General features: G+C 39.6%; 1 pseudogene; it reads right to left on the bottom strand.

Moving 5' to 3' along the window:
* Positions 1 to 3,067: 3,067 nt before the first annotated feature.
* LOC129025880 (testis-specific chromodomain protein Y 1-like) lies at positions 3,068 to 4,693 on the bottom strand (annotated as a pseudogene).
* Between the last annotated feature and the right edge of the window lie 1,753 nt (positions 4,694 to 6,446).

The following is a 6,446-nucleotide window of genomic DNA, read 5'->3' as shown; positions in this document are numbered from 1 at the left end:
ACTCATGAGCCACCACGCCCAGCTACTAGTGACCTTTTTAATTAAAGCCTTTCCCAGTCCATGAACCAAAAACAAACTTTGCTTTACCCCTGTGAACCAAAATCTATCAGGTGACACACAGATTTTTTTAATCTCAAGAAAATTAAAAATTATGAATGCAAAAGGGGAGATGATAGCAAATGTGTAATATGTTAACTTCTGGTGGAGTAGAGTCAGTCGCCCACTCTGAGAAAGAGTCTGATATTTTTATGGACTCAGAAGAAAGAAAATGTACTAACTAGTTTTGAAGAAAGTACTACTTATCTTTCCTGGGTCCTTGTGCCTGGAACTATTAATAGCTGATGCAATGACTCAGCTTGGCTCAGGGACTTGGCCCTGAGCCACACAAGAGCTAAAGTGAAAGCATGGCCCAGGACCTTGGCATGAGACCAGAGGCTAAAATGATAATTTACAGAAATTTGGCTCAGAGCCCAAAGCATATTTAGTAATATAAGGTGCCCTTTGTAACACACTGGAGTCCAATATGTACATGTTCTGAAAAAGAGACTATTTCCTGGAAGCAATCTGGTTACACAAAAGACACAACATTTTAATGCGTGGTCTTGTTTTTTTATCTGAGTAGCTGTGGGCATGTCTTAAGCACACACACACAAAAAGTTGGGCTTTAAAAAAAAAATTATTTGGTTGGGCCATGGGATTGTACAGGATTCTTAAAATTCTCTCTGCAGCCTGATAGTCCAGGCTGTTTCTCAGCCTGTAGAAATTTTCCCAATAATCCACCACAACTATATTGCTTTTCTTTGTCAATATTATTGAAGACCTAGAAAGTTTCTGAGGGTTGAAGGCACATTGTTTGAAGTTTCCTATGTGCAAGGCTTTTCGCCCCGTGAAACAACCAACATCTTTGTAAATATTGTAAAATTGTTCATGCCTTCTTAGCAGTCATATCAGAAAAGCCCACAAGAAACAATTCACAAACATCAGAGAAACATTCTCCCTGGAAACAATCAAAACAAAATTTTCTTACTCCAGGTTTTCTCATCTTCTTGATGTAGAGAATCTTTTAGTCACATCATCATCAGCTTTTCCAGTTTTTACATCCAACCCTCCATGTTCCTTACTACCCCTATAGGAAATGCCCAATGAAGGAGGTGCCAGTAAAGTGCAAGTTTCTTTTTCATTACAGTGCCTTAAATAAATAAAGTAAGACCTGGGGAAGTTTTATGATACATCAATACATATATAGAGACTCCCTAATATCTAGCCCTTTTTTGGGGGGTCTTAAATAGGAAGACGTTTTGTTATTGCTAAGCCAAAATCTTACTGTTTCTGACAAATAGCCCTACAGTCAACAGAAAGATGCTGGGCCAAAACACATTTCTTCTATAGCATGTCAAAGAGAGAAAAGCAGTCAAAGAGAGAAAGAGTGAAGAAAAGACAAGATCCTAATCTCCAGTAGAAAGAGAGACACAGCCCTTTGAAAAACCTAATTTAAGCCATAGTGATTCCATAGATAAGAAAAAGAAAAAAAGAAAAGTAGAAGAAAAAAGAAAGCAGGGCATTTGCCCTTTAGACATCCTAGATCTAAACCTTTCCCAAGCCAGGGCTGAGATGACGTCTTTGGGTCTTTGCATTTTCTGGCATTTATTCTTTTTTGGATGACACTGCATTCTTCAGTGCCTGCAGAAGAGAAAGCTTGTGGTATGCCTGATTCACCTAAAGATCTGCAGGGAATTGTCACCTGTACGAGCACCTGACCTGCTTACCTCATCACAGATAACATGCAAAGCTGTGTGCAGTGGCTGGACTCAACCAACACTCACTCATGCATCTGCCTCCATTCTGTGCCTGGCACATCCATAGCAAACTGAAACCTAAGCCCATAGTTTGAGCTGAGTGCAGGCTGTAAGATGGGTGTGTAAAATTAGACAAGCAGGCTCAAGGGAAACTTGCACAAAGGTGACATCATCCACAGAGACTGTTGGCTGGTGAAGCGACACCCTAGAGATCTTGTGACAAAGATGACATTCATCACCAGTGGCCAGTGGATTATTCAATTATGCCTATGTAATGGAGCCTCGATAAAAATCAGCAAGACAGTATTCATAGAGCTTTTGGGTAACTGAACACATACAGTGTTCTAGAAATTTGTGTGCTCATAAAAAGAGACACTGATACTTTTAAAGGCCATACAGAGTGTAGGTGTCTTTGTTTTGAAAGAAGTTTCTGCCTTTAATAATGTGTCCAGAATTTTAACTTATTAACAAGAGCACACTCTAAGGTAACCTAAATCTTCACATTACAAACATTAGAACCTGGATATTTCCACAAAAATGATTCCATAATTCACTAATAAGGTGCAACAAGTTTTACTTTAGAGAGATAAAGTTTTCTTTTGTTAACTGGGTAAGAACTAGACATTTATAAAGGAAAATGAAATCAAGTGATATCTCACCACAAATTCTAGTCATATGTTCAGTTTAGGAGAATGATCATCAGTGAATTTTGTGCCAGAAATATTTATTCTAAAAGAAAAGTCTTTTAATTTATAATTGTGTGTCTCTGAAGTGCTTGTGCCACTGTAAAGTCAAGGGCACCATCTCATACAGTTCTGTGTCCTTCTGGGAGGGAAGCTAAGGCTGCCTTATAACCCAGTAGAGGTATTGTAGCATACAAAAATAAGAAAAATCAACATTATTACAGGATTCTCTGTCATAAACATCCAATAAAACACAACTCTGGTCTTATATATAGTAGTAGCCATAGATACATATTAGGGCTTCCAAGAAGAATCTAGTACCCAACAGTCTGCTTTTATATTTGGGCTTATGTGAGCATAAAATAACCACATTTGGGCAAACAAGCTGTTTTATTATTTCTTTTAAAACTACAGTGCTTAAAAATGATGTAATAATTTCAATACCTGGCTTGGACATTTCGGTTTTGTTTCCAAGCCTTAGCTATGGGTGAAACTGTTTTGGGCTATGAAGATGGATTAGGGCATCTTGCAACTCATGATGCATTTGGTTCAGCTTAGTTCTCGCGTCCTAAGCAGACAGCCTGACAATTAAAACTCATCAGTCTTATTTTCAACATACTTTAACATGGATTCTATCCCTTGGGCTGAGCTCCAGATCTTCCTCAGTACCTCACACTCTCTCTCATTGGCCTGTTCCAACTCCAACTTAATATTACAGCGAACAAGGGCCTTAGATTCTTCCAGTACAATTTGATTATATGAGGCAAGCTCCTTAATTTGAATCATAACCTCTTGGGTGAAAGTTCCACTCAAAAATACCTGAGAGACCAGGCCTTTGGCACATGACTCCCGTGCTGTCAGCTTTCGCCCAGCAAATAACATTTCATTGGCAGATGCTTTACCCATCATTTTTTGAAATGCAATAGTTGAACAGCCATCTGGACTCTGTCCAAAGTTCATATAAGGGGTTTGGAACCAAGCCTTTTCATTAGCCCACACGAGATCACAAAGAGGCAGGATGGATGCACCTAGTCCAATGGCAGGGCCATTGACTGATACAACAATAGGCTTTTTAAATTGAATAAAAGTATTCACAAATTACTTGATGGTATCCACCATTTCAAGGCTTGCTCTGTTTCTGTCATTCCTTAAGTGTGTCACAAAGTACCCAAAATCAAGACTGCAACAAAAGACACTTCCAGCTGCACTGAACAGCACGAGCTTGCTGTCATCCACAGCAGCACTATTCAGAGCTTTAACCATTTCTTTAATTGCTTCTGTATTCAGTGCATTTTTTTCTGTCGATCTAGTTGATAGCACTATCTGGGTGAATCCATCCTCTTTCTTCACTACAATGTCTCTGTATGTGCTGGCACTTTCTGTTAACCTTACGGTAAAGTACGTCTTCTTGATAAAAGGCTGGTCTCTGCTGTCATCAGTAATATTTCTTTGCCCACCTTTCACCTTTGAAACTGAGGTATGCACCTCTGTTGTTCCATTGGCTGCTAATGAGTCTATTAATACCACTATACCTTTTTGGGTAACTGAACCTGTGGCCATGGAAGCAGTAACTGAGCCAGACATCTGTGACATTGGTGGGTGTATCTGAGTCTTGTTCTCTATTCCAGTTTGTTCTGCACCAGGACGTGACAAATTGTCCTGGAGGAATTTCCCTTCTGTCACCTTGAAGACCACCGTGTCCTACTGATCTGCTGCAACAGGGTCCAGTTTCCCATGTTTCTGAAAGCCACTCAGAGTTTTCTTGTCGTTAAAGGGGCTGTCAGGTGCAAGGATCTTGATAGTTGAATTTATTATCTCCATATTCTGTGTGTTGGAGAGAATTGAGGCTGCCTTCTTCCTAACGATCTTGCTGGCAGCAAATAACTTGCTATTTTTGGATCTGTGGTGTCTATCAGTCACTAGCGTTTTAGGAGAGTTCCTAGAATAGCTCGCTTTTGTAGATCTGGAAGTTCTTCTTCTGGCATTGATTGAAAAAATTCTACTGGTTCTAGTCCATGTCAGTTTCTTCCATTTTTCAGTCTGTCGTCTATTAAAATCATGTATACATTTTTCACAGTCCGTGAGGTGCTGCTCTGGTTCCCAAGTGTCATCCTGTTTGTCCTAACCTTTCCACCAAATCAAACACTCTGTATTCCCATTTCTATCTTGTCTTTTGTCAACAATACTTTCAACCTCAAACTCCTGGGAAGCCATGAGGAAAGACACAGGATTGGAGCAGTTGCTGTGCCAACATTGTTTCAGTTGTGTCTCTACATAGCCACTCCTTTCTGCCTCCAGTTCTTCACCAGCTTCTGCGTATGGATGAACCTCTTCTATTTCGTCACCACTGGTGTAGTGAAAATTGTGTGAAATAGCAGCTATGCTATGGTGCATGAGAGCTTGCTCAGTAGCCTCAGGTGACAGTAGCTAAATCCACAGCCACAACCTTCTGGTGTAGAACAGAAAGCTTTCTTCCTGCCTGTTACTCCTTTGTGTTTGTTTGTTTAATTGTGGTTGCTATGACGATTGTATGGAACATTCTAATGTTCTAACATTTTTAAAGTTACACTAGCTTACCTTCAGTAACATACAAAACCTTTACTCCTGTATAATTTACCTCCACTATTTCACTTACTGAGTCCTCAAAATTATACCTTTATTCATTTTGTGTCAAAAACACAAATTAGAAGTGCTTTTTTAAATTAAATATATTTGTGTGTTTTTTTTCTTTTATTGTAATTATTATTATTATTATTATTATACTTTAGGTTTTATGGTACATGTGCCCAATGTGCAGTAAGTTACATATGTATACATGTGCCATGCTGGTGCACTGCACCCACCAACTCATCATCTAGCATTAGGTATATCTCCCAATGTTATCCCTCCCCTCTCCCCCCAACCCACAACAGTCCCCAGAGTGTGATGTTCCCCTTCCTGTGTCCATGTGTTCTCATTGTTCAATTCCCACCTATGAGTGACAATATGCGGTGTTTGGTTTTTTGTTCTTGCGATAGTTTACTGAGAATGATGATTTCCAATTTCATCCATGTCCCTACAAAGGACATGAACTCATCATTTCTTATGGCTGCATAGTATTCCATGGTGTAGATGTGCCACATTTTCTTAATCCAGTCTATCATTGTTGGACATTTGGGTTGGTTCCAAGTCTTTGCTATTGTGAATAATGCGGCAATAAACATACGTATTTGTGTTTTAAGGTACATGGAGAACAAATTGTGGAGGTGCATATTGTTAATTTTTTTTTTTTTCTTTTTGATATGGAGTCTCACCCTGTCACCCAGGTTGGAGTGCAGTGGTGCGATGTAGGCTCATTCAAAGCTCCGACTCCTGGATTCACGCCATTCTCCTATGTCGGCGTCTCGAGTAGCTGAGACTACAGGCGCCTGCCACGTTGTCTGTAAATTTTTTTGTATTTTTAGTAGAGAAGGGTTTTCACCGTGTTAGCCAGGGTTGTCTTGATCTCCTGACCTTGTGATCCATGCAACTCGGCCTCCCAAAGTGCTGGGATTACAGGCGTGAGCCACCGTGCCTGGCCAAATGTTGCATCTTATATATTTGTACATATATTTATCTTTACCTTAACCTTTGTTTGTTCATACTGCTTTTGAGTGTCTGTCCATTCTACCCTGAAGTACTCCATAAGACATTTCTTAAAGGGTAGTCTACTTGAAAAGGGTGCCAGCTTTTATGTGGGAATGTCATAATGTGTCCGTCACCTTTGATGGACAATTTGGTGGATCATAAGGTTTAGGTTTGACAGTTTTTTCTGACATCACTTGGAACATATTAGTCTACTGCTTTCTATCATCTTAGTTTTCAGATAAGTAATCTACTGCTTTTCAGTGGTTGTTAAGATAAGCAATCCACTGGCTATTTTTAGGGTCCCTTTTACATGACTAGCTACTTCCCCTACTTCCTTTGAAAATCCTCAAGATTCTCTTTG

This window comes from Pongo pygmaeus, chromosome Y (genome assembly GCF_028885625.2).
Source record: "Pongo pygmaeus isolate AG05252 chromosome Y, NHGRI_mPonPyg2-v2.0_pri, whole genome shotgun sequence".
In the NCBI taxonomy this organism is placed as follows: Eukaryota; Metazoa; Chordata; class Mammalia; order Primates; family Hominidae; genus Pongo; species Pongo pygmaeus.
This window is presented reverse-complemented; position numbering and strand designations above follow the sequence as displayed.